The sequence below is a fragment of the Sphaeramia orbicularis genome, unplaced genomic scaffold (assembly GCF_902148855.1).
Source record: "Sphaeramia orbicularis unplaced genomic scaffold, fSphaOr1.1, whole genome shotgun sequence".
NCBI lineage: Eukaryota > Metazoa > Chordata > Actinopteri > Kurtiformes > Apogonidae > Sphaeramia > Sphaeramia orbicularis.
The window spans coordinates 16,721-35,188 of record NW_021941615.1 but is presented as its reverse complement, the minus strand read 5'-3'; the positions used below and the strand labels follow the sequence as shown (position 1 = coordinate 35,188).

At 44.3% G+C, this 18,468-nt stretch overlaps 1 long non-coding RNA gene and 1 pseudogene across 1 annotated transcript; both read right to left on the bottom strand.

The window, feature by feature from the left end:
* Nucleotides 1–1,093: 1,093 nt before the first annotated feature.
* Nucleotides 1,094–17,083, bottom strand: LOC115416486 (TATA box-binding protein-associated factor, RNA polymerase I, subunit C-like; annotated as a pseudogene).
* LOC115416494 (uncharacterized) lies at nt 12,520–14,026 on the bottom strand. Its single transcript, XR_003934988.1, has 3 exons — nt 13,970–14,026; nt 12,658–12,716; nt 12,520–12,577 (listed from the first exon to the last, which is right to left on the bottom strand). It is a non-coding gene; the product is annotated as an uncharacterized LOC115416494 (long non-coding RNA).
* Nucleotides 17,084–18,468: the final 1,385 nt, after the last annotated feature.

Genomic DNA, 18,468 nt, shown 5'->3' with positions numbered 1-18,468 from the left:
AACTGAACTTTCAAGAGGAGAAGATTTACACATACAACTATCAACAACTATACAAACCACAAAAATACAGAGAAAAACTGAACTTGGGAAAAGTAAACTGAAATTGACTAAAATAATGAAAAATGAAAAAAAAATGAACAAAAATTGGGTAAAATCAGAAAAATGAAAAAAACTGAACAAAATTGAGTAAATCAGGAAAAAATGCACAGAACTGAACAAACAATTGAGTAAAAAGGGAAGAAAATGTAAAAAAAACTGAGCAAAAATTGAGTTAAAATCAGGAAAAAAATGAACAAACTGAAAAACAAGTGAGTAAAAAAGGAAGAAAGATTAAAAAACTAAGCAAAACTGAGTGAAAATATGAAACAAATTTTCAAAAGCTGAACAAAACTGAGTAACATAAGGAAATATGAACAAAACTGAACAAAAAGTGAGTAAAAAGGGAAAAAAAAATTTCAAAAACTTGAGCACAAATTTAGTAAAATAATGAAAAAATGAGCAAAAACTTGGAAAAAGAAACAGCAGAGAAAACTGTGGAAAAAGAAAAAACCAAACCAAACAGACAGGTAAACTCACACAACACCGTCCAGTCACACCAGTAGAACACCCAGAACGGCTCTATCACTATTATATATTATTATTGACAGGAATTCAGCAGTAACCTCATTCAAACACATTCAAACGCTGCTAACAGTCATATGAGTCTTCCTGTCTCTCTCACCTGACTGCACTCTGCTGCTCTCAGCTCTGTCCTAAATAAACCCACTGAACCTGGACTGTTTCTTCCATGTTTCTTTCTTCGTACGTTTATCAGACGTTCTCTTCACCTGTTCCCCCGTCAGTGACCTCAGGTAGTCGTCTGGGCGTGGTCTCTTCTGATTGGTCGGACGTGTTGCTCAGACTGGGTGTCAGGGAAGGGGGGCGGGGCCTGCTGGGAGTCATGTGACCCTTCGCTGCACCTCTAGTGCTCGGCGTTGGAGCGTCGGCCCTGATGCCGCTCGGACTCTTCGCCGCATCGGTATGCTGTCCGGTTCCGCCCCCTCTGTGTCGGGTCCGCCCCTCTGTGTCCGGGTCCGCCCCCTCTACATCCGTCTCACCCCTGGCTTCGGCCGGACCCCCAGTGGGCGGAGTCGGAGAAGTCGCTGAGCTCTGATTGGTAGCTGATGGAGGAGGTGAAGCTTCCGGACAGCTGCAGGCGGCGCCCCGACGCCCTCCTCGCCTCCTTCTCCCTCCTCCTCTCCTCTTCAGCGCCGCAACCTTCTCCTCCCGGTTCAGACCCAGAGACTCCTCCCACCACGACCGCCATGCTCTGGCCCCTCCCATGCAGCGGTGAGGCGTCGGCTCAGCTGGTCCTCCCACAGCTCGCCGCTCACGCCGTCGGGCAGCGGCACCAGCGCCTCCTGGGGGGCGGAGTCCAACATGCTGCGTTCAGACATGGCCGCCTTCAGACGCTGTCTCAGACTCTGCACTTGCTCCGCCCTCTCCTCCATCTGTTTGACTGACAGCGGCAGGATGCCGTTGAAGCAGACGGTGAAGTGCGGCAGGTTTTGGGGGCGGGGCTTCTTTCTTCTTCTTCTTGTGATCCAGTAGAAACAGTTTCTGGAGCCAACGCCTCCAGACGAGCAGAGCGCCGTCACTCAGTGTCGCCGCGGACGCAAGACCCGCCCCCTTATCGGCCTGAGCTGAGGTCACATGACCCGGGTCGGGGTCCTCGTTAACGACGACCTGCAGCAGAAACGAACAGAATGAGTCCGATCAGTCTGATCTGGATAAAACGTACAAAACCAAGGTTCGAATGGTTTGGATTTGTCATCCTAGTTCAGTTTGATTTAGTTTGGGACTTTTTTTTTTTCTCTAATTCAGTTCATGTTAATTCATTTTTAGAGCAGGTTTGATAGTTTTTATTAGTTTTATTTTTTTCTAAATGCTTACTTTAGTTTAGTTAATTTTAGTTTTGTCGTATCTTTAGCTTCTTCGCCGTCATGTTAGAGTTCACACCAGAGACGACTGGAAATGAAAAGTGGCGTATGGGGCCGCTAGCTAAAATTGCTAGAACGACATAACTCGATTTCATATCAATCCAACATTGACAAGACAAAAACGAAGGGAATTTATCCATAATTTTTATCCGTTTTAGTTAGTTTTTATAAACACACAACACAGTTTCAGTTAGTTATGTTTTTTCTTTTAATTACAGTTTTTATATATTTCAGTTCATGGAAATGTTTTTTCAGTTCTAGTTTTCATTAGTTTTCGTTAATGATAACCTCGATGTACACGCACAAAAAACTGGATCTGAAAACATAAACATACGCTTCAGCCTTCGACAGGAAAACAGACGAACTGGACGAACAGAAAAAACTGTCAAATATCAGGAGTTTTCTTCTAAATAAACATACGGTTCTAAAGTGTAATGAGCACGAAGGAAACCAGGAGAATCTGACGGAACAAAACACTGATGACATCACTCTGTGACATCACAACCAACAAATATGGATTATATCAAAAATATCTATGCTGTTTTCATAATAAATCACTCAGAATTCAAATAATTAAACTAACATTTAAAGAAGTTCGAATCCTGAAAATGATTGAATTTAGTAGTTTTGAGCAGAGCGGAAGCTGTTCAAGAAAAATACATAAATAAATGAATGAATGAATAAATAAATGTGTGTCTAAGTGTATGTGTGAGGATCTTAGTTTCTGTGTGTGAGTGTGTATATTTATCACCATGGTAACCAGGAGGTGCAAAATGCATCATGGGAGACACATGGGAACACATGAAAGAGTCAAAGACACTGGATTTGAAAAATATTATTAAAATTTCATCAGAAAATATCAGAAAAGGATCAAATGTGTGAAAACTATCAAATATAAACATTTTAACTCTGTTAATTAGATGTTTTCTACCATTTTAACATATTCTGATTCTAGTTGTTATTTTATAGAGATAATGTGGAAAAAAAAAATACTTTGTTAAATTGTATTATTTTATATTTATTGGACCGAACACCTGGACCGAACACCTGGACCGAACACCTGGACTGAACACCTGGACTGGACCCTGGACTGGACCCTGGACTGAACACCTGGACTGGACCCTGGACTGGACCCTGGAGCCCATCAGGGTTCTGGCTGCATCTCGCCTGAACACTCATCTGAACCGTGGTGCCACGCCCCCTCCCTTCACCTGAACACTCACCTGAACCGTGGTGCCACGCCCCCTCCCTTCACCTGAACACTCACCTGAACCCTGGTGCCACGCCCCCTCCCTTCACCTGAACACTCACCTGAACCGTGGTGCCACGCCCCCTCCCTTCACCTGAACACTCACCTGAACCTTGGTGCCACGCCCCCTCCCTTCTGGACCAGAACCCTCAGAGTCCGTGGTGGTCCTTGATGGTCGGCGTCTCTCTGGTGTTTCAGGGACAAACCCGAAGACCTGAGTCGGTCCAATCACGTCCTCGTCGCTCACCGTGTCCCACGCCAGCGGCTCTGACGCCAGCAGCTCCGCCTCCTCCACCAGCGGCTCCGCCTCCTCCTCCGCCGTTCGCCTTGGTGTTTCATCCACATGTGAAGGCGCATCGTTCTGGAGGATCTGGTAGAAAATGTCTCCGGCCTCCGTCAGCTGGAGGACGCACAGATGCTGCTGAGCTCCGCCCCCCTTTCCTCTGGATGCCCGTCAGACCTGACGACCAATGAAAACACACCTTATCAAACACGTGGAGTACGGCAGGACATCACATTCTACCCTATTTATAAACTATTCAAACAAAAATGATGTGAATAACCTGAAAAAACTGACATTTCTGAATAAAAATCAGTGTAATTTTCTCAGTCTTCTTCCTCCACTTCTCATTAGTCCATGTGCATTCTGGATCAGATCTACAAAGACACTAAACACTGAGGAACAGGAAGAAAAGAGTTCAAACTGGACTGAATTTAATACAGACATTTCAGGTTGGACACATTTGTTCAGGTTAGTCACATTTTATTGGTACAGGAGAGTTTGGAAATTATTTTATTTATTAATTATTTTATATAAATTATTTTTATTTTTTGCACTAAAACAAAGAAATATTTGCAGTTGTCATTATTTACAGACATAATGTCATATTTTTTCCATCAAACCCAGTAGTAAATCTGCAGTCATTCTTCTGTGTGGGTTCTTCTGCTGTTCTTATTGGACTGTAGATCAGATTGGTCTGGATGTGGAACCCACACTAACATGAGTTCCACAGCCTGGACTGTGGAATTTAGACACTTTGGAAATTCATCCCAGGGGTGGGACTGGAACCTTTGAGGGGGACGCATGTTTGAGAGCCCTGGTTTAACTGTTCCTAAACGTGTTCAGCTGTGGTGGTCTCATGGTCCACCAGGTTCAGATCCAGGACCTTCTGTTCAGTCCAAGGTTCTAATAGTTTTGGATTTTTCATTCTGCTTTAGTTTTATTTAGTTTGGACTTTTTTTTCTCTAATTCAGTTCATTTTAATTCATTTTTAGAGCAGGTTTGATAGTTTTTATTAGTTTTCATTTTTTTCTAAATGCTTAGTTTTAGTTTTAGTTGTAGTTTAGTTGTAGTTCAGTTGTAGTTCAGTTGTAGTTCAGTTGTAGTTCAGTTGTAGTTCAGTGGTCTCTTTTCTCTTCTTCTCTGTGCTCCTATTCAAATCAATCCCAGACAGGACTCTGCTGCTTTAGTCTCCATGTTTCCAGGTAGAGTGGGGACCAGAAGACGACTGGAAACCACAAGTGAACACAAGTGACGGAGCAAAAAAGTGTCGTATGGAGACAGCACAGAAAACTGAGAGAGACAAAGAAATCGATTTCGTATCAATCTGACATTGACAAAGATGAAACGAAGGGAATTTGATTCATAATTTTTATAAGTTTTAGTTAGTTTTGTAAACACACAATACAGTTTCAGTTAGTTATGTATTTTTTTTAATTTAATTACACAACCCCTGGCAAAAATTCCGGAATCACCAGTCTCGGAGGATGTTTGTAGAAAAAAAGCAGATCACAGACATGAGACAAAACTAAAGTCATTTCAAATGGAAACTTTCTGGCTTTAAGAAACACTAAAAGAAATCAAGAAAAAAAAGATGTGGTCATCAGTAACAGTTACTGTTTTAGACCAAGCAGAAGGAACAAATGATGGAATCATGAAAAAAAAACAACAGAAGAACACTTGAACACAGCACTAGTGCTGTGTTGCACCACCTCTGTCTTTTCCACCAGCTCAGTCTGAGGCATGGACTGTATGAGTGACCAACAGAACTCTTCATCGGTCTGGATCACTCTTTCTCTGACTGCTTTTCCCAGACCAGTTTTTGCAGGTTGGATTCTTGTTATGGACCATTTTCTTCAACTTCCACCACAGATTTTCAACTGGATTGAGATCTGGACTATTTGCAGGACATGACATTGACCTGATGTGTCTTTCTTCCAGGAATGTTTTCACAGTTTTTGCTCGATGGCAGATGCGTGATCATCCTGAAAAATGATGTCATCATCCCCAAACGCCCTTTCACCTGATGGGATCAGAAAAGTGTCCAAAATTTTAACGTAAACCTGTGCATTTATTGCAGAGTGATGTCATCCATGTCCCCAGTGCCTTCAGCTGACATGCAGCCTCGGATCAGCCATGACTGTGGACATGTGCAGGTTTTCTTCAGCCACTCGTCTGCATAAATCTCACTGGAGTGACACCGAACACCAGTTCCAGCATCATCACCTGTCCAATGCAGATTCATGATTCATCACTGAATGTGACTTTCATCCACTCATCCACAGTCCACCACTGCTTTTCCTTCGCCCACTGTAACCTGTTTTTTTTCTGTTTGGTGTTAATGATGGCTTTGGTTTCACTTTCCTGTATGTAAATCCCGTTTCCTTTAGGCGGTTTTCTTCCAGTTCGGTCACAGATGTTGACTCCAGTTTCCTCCCATTTGTTTTGTGTTTTCAACACATTGCTTTGACTTTTCTGTCTTGTTGCTCTGATGTCTTCTTTGCTCTACCAGTCTGCTTACCTTTAACACCCTTCCCATGTTGTTGTACTTGGTCCAGATTTTAGACACAGCTGACTGTCAACAACCAACATCTTTTGCAACATTGCTTGATGGTTGACCTTCTTTAAGAAGTTTGATAATCCTCTCCTTTGTTTCAGCTGACATCTGTTTGTGTTGGATCCATGGTTCATGTCAGTCCACTTGGTCCAACAGCTGTCCAAGGTGTGATCAGTCCTGTTGAACTGCAGACGTACCAGCACGTCTAATCTGATGCAGGTGGTAGTTTGGGGAATGGAAATTTACAGGGGGATTCCATCATTTGTTCCTTCTGCTTGCTCTAAACAGTAACTGTTACTGACGACCACATCTTTTTTTCTTGATTTCTTTTAGTGTTTCTTAAAGCCAGGAAGTTTCCATTTGAAATGACTTTAGTTTTGTCTCATGTCTGTGATCTGCTTTTTTTTCCTACAAAATTAAACAACTTAATGAACATCCTCAGAGACCAGTGATTCCATCATTTTTGCCAGAGGTTGTAGTTTTATGTATTTCAGTTAACGAAAATGTTTTTACAATTCTAGTTTTTGTCATTTCATTGGTTTTCGTTAACGATAATAACCTTGGTGTTCACGTCAGTAGTGCACATGCAGACCTCCTGAAACCTTGGTCCAGAATCTCCAAACAGACCTCGGATCAGCTCAACTGAAGCGTACCTGCAGCGGGCGTGGCCAGTCTTCTGGAGGCGGAAGTCACGGCGGTGAGGGATCTGAACTGGCAGCTGCTGTAGACTGTCTGTGGGTCTGAGCAGAACCAGAGGAGGACCAGAACTGGAACAGGCCTCGGACCGACCTCCTGAAAGAACACACACACACACACACACAGCAGTCAGAACCCCCCTGACCACGCCCCTCCGTCTGGACCCCAGCGCCCTCTGTCCACTCACCTGAGTACTGCAGCAGGGTGACCTCCTGTGAACTCTGGGAACCCAACAGGACCTTAGTAGGAGGGGCGGAGGGGGCGGAGCCTGGGAGGATGTGACAGAAGATGGGCGGAGACTGCATCATGTGATCCCACGTCAGCATGGGGACGCAGGGGAAACGCTCGTCCATGATGTAGGCCGAGTGCTGACGGAGACGAGACATAAAAAAAAAGAGCATAAAAAATAAAAATAAAAAAAGCACCAACAAAATAAACCATGAACTGGACAAACTGAAGAAAAAAAAGAAGAAAACAGGAAACATAATGAACAAGAACTAAGGAAATAAATAATAAAACAAACAACAAACAACAAACAAATAAAATAAACAATATAAAATATGAACAGAAAACAAATAAATAACTAAATGAAAACAAATAAAAAACAAATAAAATGAATACACAAATAAAATTAACAGAAATAAAAGGAACAAAAAACAAATAAAATGATAATAAAATAATAACAAAAACAAATAAACCAACAAAAATAAATAAATTGAACAAAAAAGGAATAAAATAAATAAAATGAACAAAAATGAATGAAATAATAAATGACAAAGAAAATTAACAAAAAACAAATAATACATTAACCAAATAACATAACATTGAGAAAATAAGCAACAAACTGAACAAAATGAAGAGAACAAATCACTGAATAGTGAAAAAAATGAATGAATGAAAATGAACAAACTAAGACTGTGAACGTTTGGTTTCTGTTCAGTTACTGACATATATGTCTGTAAAAGTCCTTTTTTCTCAGCCTTCTCTGTCTTTGATAAAATCAGCTGGTGTGGTTGCTAGGCGACGTACCTGCGTGGTGACCAGGTGGTGGAAGGGGTGGACGTCCCTCAGGTATCGGCTCAGGACCCAGCCTCTCTCCGCTGCGACACTTGGAGGCCTTACTGATGCGGAACAGGGTGTGACAGGAAGTGGGCTGGACCTGAGGGGGCGGAGCATCCACATTATAAAGGGAAGTGGACTCTGTGTGGTGTGTGTTTCTCAGACATCACTCTAACTCCGTACACAGCTGACTGCTGCGGTTTGTCATATTTATGTATTTTTGCTCACTGAACAGACGAGTGAAAACAGGAACTGGTGAACAACTACTGCCCCCTTCAACTCTCACCCTGATGTCCGATAGCTCCGCCCCGTCCTGTCGGCGTACACCATCACCCTCGGGTGGGCGGAGAGAACTCGCACCATCGCCATGGCGACTTGGCGTTGAAGTACAGGTTGGCGTCGTCTGCTCGGACCTTCTGCATCCTGATGAGGACGACAACAAACAGGACAAGAAACACATCAGAGCCGCGTCACCGTGCGTTTCCTGTCGTCATTGTATCCAGGTTTGGACAACATACAGACGTAAACACTGTCAGTGGGAAAAACGACGCTGTGTTTGAACTTGTTCATTAGCCTTGAACAGGTGTACCTAATAAGTGGCCAGTGACATAGGTGTACCTAATAAAGTGGCAGTGACACAGGTGTACCTAATAAAGTGGCCGGTGACACAGGTGTACCTAATAAAGTGGCGGTGACACAGGTGTACCTAATAAGTGGCCAGTGAAAGAGGTGATGCAGGCTCATCAAAATGAGGAAGTCAGGATTAATGGCTACAATGAGCACGTTTTGCAGCGCACAGCTTTTCAAAGCGGGGTTTGAAGCATGATACTGGAAGTGTCAGCTCCTGCTCGGTGTTTAACTGGGACCTGTACTGGTCCTCAGCGCTGCAACAGCACAGACGCCAGTCTCACAAAGATAAGATGTTGCAAAAGGTAGAAGCCTGCCCACAGCCCTCTGCCCCTCACAGTGGATACTGCCTCTACACTCATCCATCCAGTGTGATGTGAACCATCAGGCTCAGTGTGCAGTCAGACGTGCCTCAGTGAATGGTCCTCCTCTGCAGAGCTGAAACCAGCTGGAGCTGGTGCACTGAAAGGATGTCTCACCCAGTCATACTGGGAACTGCCTTCAGGGAAGTACTTTTTACAGAATCCCACCAGTGATGAAATAAGCTGCTTCATATATGGAGTCACTGAGGTGGTGTCATAGTCAGTAGTGTCCACAAAGTCCTGCAGGTTCTCCAGTGAATCAGTATTTCCTTCATCAGGTCGCCTGTCCCAGATTACAAGCTTTCAGGTGAAGGAGCTGATGTTGTCTGTGAGCTGAGGGAGGTGTTTCTCTTTCCCCTGAAGCTGTAGATTTAGTTCGTTTAGTTTTCCAAAAATGTCGCTCAGGTAGGCCAGCTTCACAAGAAGTTCTCATCACTACATTTTTCTGCGACTTCATACTTGTGCTCCTGCTCCAAAAACACTCTTATCTGCTCTGAGCTTCAAACTCAGGACAACCCTGTTCCTCCTGACAGCCGCCTAACTCCACTGTGAAAACCGCACAGCTGATGTTCAGCTCCCATCTCCTCACAGACAGTAGAACACTCTTGTTTTCAGTGGTCTGTTCTGTATAAAACTGACTCCACCTACAGTGTCAGTCCAGAACCTCAGTGAATGCAGGGACAGGTGCCTGGATGCCAGTTTCTTCTGTGTAGAACAGTGTGTCCACTCAGCACTAGGTCAGACCTTCTTTATGAGTGCCTGAAGTCCTTTCCTGTTCCTGCCGTGGTCTGTGCACCACCACTGCAAACACTCATGCACTTCTCCCACTTCAGCCCATTCTCAGTCAGAAAGCAGTCCAGCATTTTCAATAACTCTTCAGCGGTGGCTCTGTCTCTGACACATTTACAAAAAAGTAGATCCTCACACAACAGTTTGTCATGTCAAAACGTGCATAAACAAACAGTCTTTGCTGCTGTCAGTTGCTTCATCGAATTGTAGGGCAAAACGTTTGTCTTTGAGTTTATCTACCAGCTGATCTTAAAGACTGTCACCAGTGTCATTTACAGGTCTGGTGACTGTCGTTGGACAGAGGGATAGTTTTTATTTTTGCAGCAGGGTCAGCCCCCCCCCCCCCCCCCCACATTGCACCACATCCCCCCAGGGGGCGTGCCCCACTATTTGAGAAGGACTGGCATAGAACAAATGAAAGGGTTCTATCTGAACTCTGACCTTTTACTTTGTTTTTAACTGATTATTATTTGTTTTATTGATTATGTTTTAATTATAATTGTGTGTTTTTAACCTGTTTTCCGTTTTTGTACAACACTGTGAACGGTCCTGTGTATAAACTGGACTATACTAATAACTCTGCCTTGCCTTACTCGTACTCAGATTACTTGATCATGTGGATAATCTCTGAACTCCTTGAATCAGACGCTGATCACAGTTTGAACGTGGACGTGTGTTTGTGTTTTGATGCGGTCTGAGTAAACGCTCTCTCACCCTCGTCCGACCGTCCACAGGTCGACCGAGCCGCTCTCCGTCGCCACCAGGACTTCACCTAAAACATGAGGACTGAGACCAGGAGGACCGGGGTCCGGTTAGAACCTGCTGGACTCACGGGTTCCAGGTTCTGATGTGCTGGTTCTGTTCTGACCTGACGCTGACGCCGGTGGCCTCCTGTCCACAGCTGACCGCCTGCAGCAGACGAGGCTCCTCCCACTGGCTGAACCTCCAGACGCCGCACAGGTACTGTGAACCACCACCACACAAACTGGAAACACACACACACACACAAATGAAGCCACTGAGCGGACAAACTGCACCTTCATGACACGCTCAGACCTGGGAGAACGGAAAAGGATTCAAGTCTGGACTGAACTTCAAAACTGAGGAGAAATGACGCCTTTACATCGACACACTGACGTTCCCCACCGTTCATTCACTGTGTCCTGTACCAGTGAAAACCTGGTTCTACAGGCGGTCAAGGGGGTCGCTGGTCTTACTTTGGTCAGTTGTAAACCCTGGTTCTACAGGCGGTACAAGGGGGTCGCTGGTCTTACTTTGGTCCAGTGTAAACCCTGGTTCTACAGGCGGTCCCAAGGGGGTCGCTGGTCTTACTTTTGGTCCAGTGTAAACCCGGGTTCTACAGATGGTCCAAGGGGGGTTCGGGTGGTCTACTTTGGTCCAGGATGCTGCTGGAGCTGATCTGTCGGACTGGGCCTTGGAGCCTGAAAGCTGATTGGTTTCCTGGTGGTGATGGACTCAGAGGCTCCTCCTCCTTCTCTGATTGGCTGCATCTCCACCTGCTGGAAGTCTGAGGAACTGCACTAAGGACACACGACTGAAGGAGGAGTTTGAAGGAGGTCCCAAATGACCACTGTACAAAACTGCACCCATATTTACTAAATGTGTTAGAAACAGGAATGTGTAATGTGGGGTTTTACGTTAAATCACAAATGCGACGATTCTTTATTTATTATCGCGAGATGACATGAGAAGTCACTCCATAAACATGATGATGAACGTAAATATGGTGTTGATTTACAGACATATTCATTGTTATTAAATATTATTCCTCTATCGCCTATAAAATTTTAAACTGAGTAAAAAAAAAAAAAAGAGTAAAATAATAACAAAAAGAACAACACTGAACAAAAATTAAGAAAAAAGAAACAAAACTGAACAAAAATAAAATAAAATATTAGAAAAAAAATTACAAAACTGAACAAAAATTGAGTAAAATCATGAAAAAATGAACAAAACTGAACAAAAATTGAGTAAAAAAATGAACAAACTGAACAAAAATAAAGTAACATACTGAATAAATGAACAAAACTGAACAAACATAAAGTAAAATACTGAATAAATGAACAAAACTGAACAAAAATGAGTAAAATGACATGAGAAGTCATTCCATAAACATGGAGACGAATGTAAACTATGGTGTTTATTTACAGATATAGTCATTATTATTCTATATTACCCCTCTATCTCCTACTAAATTCTAAAATGAAGTGGTTTCCTGGTGTGTCCACACGTACACACACACGTTTCTTCTTCTTCTCTTGTTGTAACATTTGTCAACATCCGTTTTTGTTTTTTTTTTTTAAATTCACGTGACTCTAGTTGCAGAATAAAGGTCTTTTCATTAGAGTTCTGTGTGCCATACTAATTACACTACGTCCGAAAAAACCACCTTTTGCCAACGCAAAAACTTTTAACCGAATAAACAGAGTTTTGTCAAAATTGTCATTTTTTCCATTCGGCAAATTTTTATGCACAAGTTATATTCGCGCAATTTAAGGGTTAATGGAAAGAGTCTACTTACTGAATACTTGGTATTTTTGTTTATGGATCAAGTTGCTGAAATATAAAAAAAGGTGAAACCGTATGAAACAGATTCCGTTCATATGTCACTGTGTGTATGCCATGCTCTGTGAGCGTCTGTGGGCGGGGCATTAAAGGGTTAATAATCTGGGATCCATTTCCTTCCATTTAACTCTGAACTTCCATCTGGGCTGAAGGATACTTAGGCGGTCCAGACCTGGTCCTCCGGGGTAGACAGGCATCCGGACTCCTCTGTGACGGGGACGTAGTCCAGAGCGCCCCCCGTGGCTCCGTCGAAGAACAGCCGGCGGTCGCGCTGCTCGCTCAGTTCGTCGTACAGCAGCGATCCCAGCAGGTCCATGGGGACGGAGTGGAGCGATGTCCGACAGCAGCGGGCTCAGCAGGTCCACGGGGACGGTCCGGTACGTCCTCGAACACCTGAGACCAGACGCCAGGGTCAAACAGCGCCACAAACCTTCACAAACGTTTACACCTGAGCGGTCGGCGCCGTCACTTACGTTTGATACGGAAGCAGATCCAAGAACTTATCCAACTGCCACCTGGGGATGGAGGAGGCCTGAGGGGCGGAAGCAAAGACAAGGACACGTTTACGGACGTCACAGTCATGTCAAGGATTAGAGAGAAAGTTCCAACTTCTTTCTCCAGATCTGACCCCAGTTCTCTGACTGGGCATGTGGTTTATGGAACATCACAGCGCCCCTAGAGGTAAACTACCACAAAATACACTTAAATACACAGAAAACATGCAAAAATACCCTAAATATACTTAAATACACAGAAGACATGCAAAAATACCCTAAAATATACTTAAATACACAGAAGACATGCAAAAATACTCTAAAATGCACTTAAATACTCAATAACATGCAAAAATACTCTGAAATACACGTAAAAACCACAGATAAATGCAAAAATACATGTAAATACATGGAAAACATGCAAAAACCACTCAAAAACACATATAACATGCACAAAAATACCCTAAAATACAATTAAATATGCTAAAATGCACTAAAATTTAAAAACATCACATGCTGTTGACTTCTAATCGTCCTCAGATAAATCTAGTGTCAGATTGTGTTCCAGTTCCTGTTCTATCATTTAGATCAGACTGTCTTTGTGTCAAAACTGATCATGTCCATATTTATCCGTCAAAATACTCAGATATTAGAACTGCACAAGGACATGTGACCTGGAAACAGGAGGTCAAAGGTCACCTGTGACCTGGAAACAGGAGGTCAAAGGTCACCTGTGACCTGGAAACAGGAAGTCAAAGGTCACCTGTGGTCCAGACGGACAGAATGACTCCAACCCTCTTCAGCTGAGGGGTCAAAACTATGCAAAGAAAATACTAAAACAAAATTATGAAAAAACCCACACCCAAACCTACAGTAAACCCACCACCAGTGCACCTGCTGTTTAATGAAGCTGAATTTAAGAGTTTGAAAAACATTTTTCGTGCCATCCTTGATCCAAAACCAGATCTGCCGTCTGTCCACCTGCACTTTTCTGTCCTTTAAGTGTTTCACTGGTTCATCTGCTCATATTACAGGACACATATATGGACATTTCCAGTCAGTGGTCCGGTTCAGTCCGCTTTAAAACCTAAACCATGCAGTGCATCGGGTTCATTCAGCGTTCCAGCTTGTGTAACTGGGATATTTCCAGGTCATAAAATTCCAAACCCTTTAGCGCCCACATGTGGGCTGAAGCAGAACTGCAGCCATCTGTTCAAACTGCACACGTTGGTTCTTCTGTTGTAAAACCTCCTCAGTGTCCACTCCATGTGCAGGAACAGCCTTCACTCACCTGTGTAGAAGCGTCCTGTGGGTAGAAGGAGTCCCCCAGGAGCCCCCCCATGACACCAACTCATCTGATAGTGATCCTGGTAGAAGTTCTGCATCTGAAACGGACCAATCAGGAAACAGACAGCAGCCGTTCATCACACCAGTTATTTAATCACAGAAGAAAAGATGGAACGTTCCTGTTAAAACTCACATGTTTGGTGAAGTCCATGGGGTCAGGAGGTTTTAACGGCAAAACGAACGCTGGAAAAAACAAGGGGGGGTTATTTGGATTTATGCAAAACAGCTGATAAATAGAATGGTTAAACATGGGAACAGGGGAATATTTCAAATGTAAAATACATAATAGCAAAAAAATGAGCGTGATAACATCCACAAAAAACCCCAAAGTTTTAAAGTAAATCCAGCTGTCGAAGGAGAATTAAACACAAACTATGCAAAACTACATGGAGATACACAAAAAAATACTCAGAAATGCACTAACACATACAAAAAATATACAAAAGTACTCAAAAATAGACAAAAACGCACTAAAGATATAGTAAAATAAACACAAAGTATGCAAAACTACATGAAAATACACAAAAAATACACAGAAATGCACTAACATATACAAAAAATATACAAAAGTACTCAAAAATAGACAAAAACGCACTAAAAATATAGTAAAATAAACACAAACTATGCAGAACTACATTAAATTACACAAAAAAATACACACAAATGCACTAATATTGTCGACACCGTCAGCGTCCACTACTTCCTGTTTGGCATCTGTTCTGCTGGTGACTTCCTGTCTGAATGTCAGTCATGTGACCCTAACCGACCAATCAGCCTGGACCCAAAGCCCTGGACCCAAACCCCTGGACCCAAAGCCCTGGACCCAAAGCCCTTGACCCAGACCGTGGACCCAAACCCCTGGTCCCAAACCCCTGGTCCCAAACCCCTGGACCCAAACCCCTGGACCCAGACCGTGGACCCAAACCCCTGGACCCAGACCCCTGGACCCAAAGCCCTGGACCCAGACCGTGGACCCAAACCCCTGGACCCAAACCCCTGGACCCAAACCCCTGGACCCAGACCGTGGACCCAAACCCCTGGACCCAAAGCCCTGGACCCAAAGCCCTGGACCCAGACCGTGGACCCAAAGCCCTGGACCCAGACCGTGGACCCAGACCCCTGGACCCAGACCCTGGACCAGACCGTGGACCCAAACCCCTGGACCCAAACCCCTGGACCCAAACCCCTGGACCCAGACCCCTGGACCCAGACCGTGGACCCAAACCCCTGGACCCAAACCCCTGGACCCAGACCCCTGGACCCAGACCGTGGACCCAAACCCCTGGACCCAAAGCCCTGGACCCAAAGCCCTGGACCCAGACCGTGGACCCAAACCCCTGGACCCAAACCCTGGACCCAAACCCCTGGACCCAGACCGTGGACCCAAACCCCTGGACCCAAAGCCCTGGACCCAAAGCCCTGGACCCAGACCGTGGACCCAAAGCCCTGGACCCAGACCGTGGACCCAGACCCCTGGACCCAGACCCTGGACCCAGACCGTGGACCCAAACCCCTGGACCCAAACCCCTGGACCCAAACCCCTGGACCCAGACCCCTGGACCCAGACCGTGGACCCAAACCCCTGGACCCAAACCCTGGACCCAAACCCCTGGACCCAGACCCCTGGACCCAGACCGTGGACCCAAACCCCTGGACCCAGACCGTGGACCCACCTGGCTTCGGAGGCAGGAGGGGGAGGGGCAGCGGCTCCTTCTGATGCCACGCCTCTCCGCTCACCTGACGCCTGGGTGTGAAGCTGCAGCCGGACCCAGACCCGGAACCAGAACCAGAACCAGAACCAGAATCCACCTGAAACTACAACCAGGTTTAATGTCAATCAGTAAATATCATGAAGAACCATTAATATGACAGGATTAAAATGAGTTACTGACACACACACACACACACACACACACAGGGTGTCCAAAAACATGTACTCACACTTTAAATAATTGTACAGTGAGTATTTATTCATATTAATTTCACTTTCCAAATGTTTGCACATTCTGGTATTTGTGTTCATTCCTGTTCAGTGGCTGCTCTCAGACCAGTTCAGTTCTGTTCAGTTCTGCTGCAGGTCTCACAGACTTTGTCTTTCAGGGGTCCACATGAAAACAGTCCAGTCCTGTGAGGTCTGGAGAACGAGGAGGGGTTCAACTAAACCCCTGTGGGTCCAGTCCAGTCCACCTGTGGGTCCAGTCCAGTCCACCTGTGGGTCCGGTCCAGTCCAGTCCACCTGTGGGTCCAGTCCAGTCCACCTGTGGGTCCAGTCCAGTCCACCTGTGGGTCCAGTCCAGTCCACCTGTGGGTCCAGTCCTCCAGCCCTCACCCCCCTGGACTGTTTCCATCCTTGTACCTGACAGTCAGTCAGACCTTCTGCCTCTGGTCCTGGTTCAGGTTCAGGTTCTGGTTCAGTTCATCTGAGTCCACAGCTGAACCTGAACCACACTGACACAACCAGACAGGTTGGTTTGTTTATATTTACCTGAGGTCTGGGTTTGTTTGTTTGTTTGTTTGTTTGTTTGTTTATTGTTTACCTGAGGTCGGACTTGTTCGTAGCAGCCCCATGCTCCCACACAGGGGGGGTGCTTCTGTCCTCCCGGAGGTCCGCAGTTATAGAAGGAGGGGAACAGCTGCAGAGGGAACAGGTAGTCCATGACTGGTTCCTTCTGTTCCTTCTTTTGTTTCCTTCTGTTAAACTACCGCCTCCTCTGAACCTGCGGACCGGACTGTCTGTGACCGGACTGTCTGTGACCGGGCTGTCTGTGACCGGGCTGCCTGTGACCGGGCTGTCTGTGCTGCTCAGTCCGCCCTGGAGCCTCCTCCACTCGGACATGTCCGGTCATGTTCTCGCATGTTAGCATTAGCTGTTAGCTTAGCGCCCGTTACCGTCGTCGTTGCTCCTCGTCGTCGTGACAATCTGCGCAGAAGTTCACGAACACCGAGAACGAACCGAAGAAACGACTGAAAAGTGAAATAAAGTCCAACTGTGGCAGAACCGGTCCAAACAGGCAGCGGAGCTCCGGTCAAACACGTGGGAACCGGGACGACGGCGAAGGGGAGAGAGAACCGGAAACACAACAAGAAGACTTCCGGTAGAGCTGCGGCTTTTATTTTGAAATGTAGAAAACTTTTTAAAATTAAACTTTATTGAAGAATCATAATAACACAACAACGAAAAAAACACGCGACTGATATGTTTCCGCTTCAATAAAGCAAATAAATAAATAAATAAAGTCCTTCTATATGGAGCCATATGTTTTATATATGACAAAATAAATTTGAAACTGAAAATTTAAGTTTTAGTCTGGAATTTTGAAAAAATACAACAATGTATTCTAATTAAAAATAAGTGTATGAAATGTTTTTTTTTTTCAGTTTAAATATAATTTTGATTTCACTTCGGTAATTGTTTTGAATAAATTATTTATTTTCATTTTTCACTTCTGAATGTGAAAAGACAAAATGTGCAACTGAAAAAAAATCAAACCTCAAATATTAAATATATACAAAAGTGAAAAATTAAAATAAGTAATTCAAAACAATTACCGAAGTGAATCAAAATTATATTGAACCTGAAAAAACTTTTCATACACTTATTTTTGATTTGAATACATTGTTGTATTTTTCAAAATTCAAGATCAAAACTTTAATTTTCAGTTTCATATGTTGTTTAGGGCGACACGGTGGTGCAGTGGTTAGCACTGGTGCCTCACAGCAAGCAGGTCCTGGGTTCGATTCGTACACCAGGGGGGTGGGACCTTTCTGTGTGCAGTTTACATGTTATCCTCATGTCTGCGTGGGTTCTCTCTGGTACTCTGGCTCCTCCCACCATCCAACACATGCACTGATAGGTTAACTGGTTCATTTAAATCACCCATAGGTGTGAATGTGAGAGTGATTGTTTGTATATGTTCAGTCTGTGATGAACTGGTCACATGTCCAGGGTGTACCCCGCCTTCACCCCTATGTAGCTGGGATAGGCTCCAAGTGACCCCCGTGACCCTGGTGAGGATAAAGCGGGTTCAGAAAATGAATATTTTATTTTTTCATATATAAAACTTATGGCTCCATATCGGCTCCATACTTCTACCAACTCCAAAGTAAATAGTTTTGAATTTACTAATTAAAACTATGCTGTTGTCCATACAGTGGGTCTAGTTTTTCTTTTCAGATACACTCCTCTTTTTTATTTTATTTCTACACATTCTGTAATCCCCTTTGAACAGTTGTTACCAGTTTCCCAGTTCCACTTTGTGTCCTTGTCCTTTCAGAACTGCTCCTCCTCTGATGGACTTCAGTCTAAACCTACATTAAACCAGTTCAAGCTGAATGGACTGAACCTGTAAAACCAAATAACACATTTAAATCAGCTCTAACTGGACTCACATGACCTGTGGATTATGTCAGTGTTGAACAAATACAAGTTATTAATAATTATTA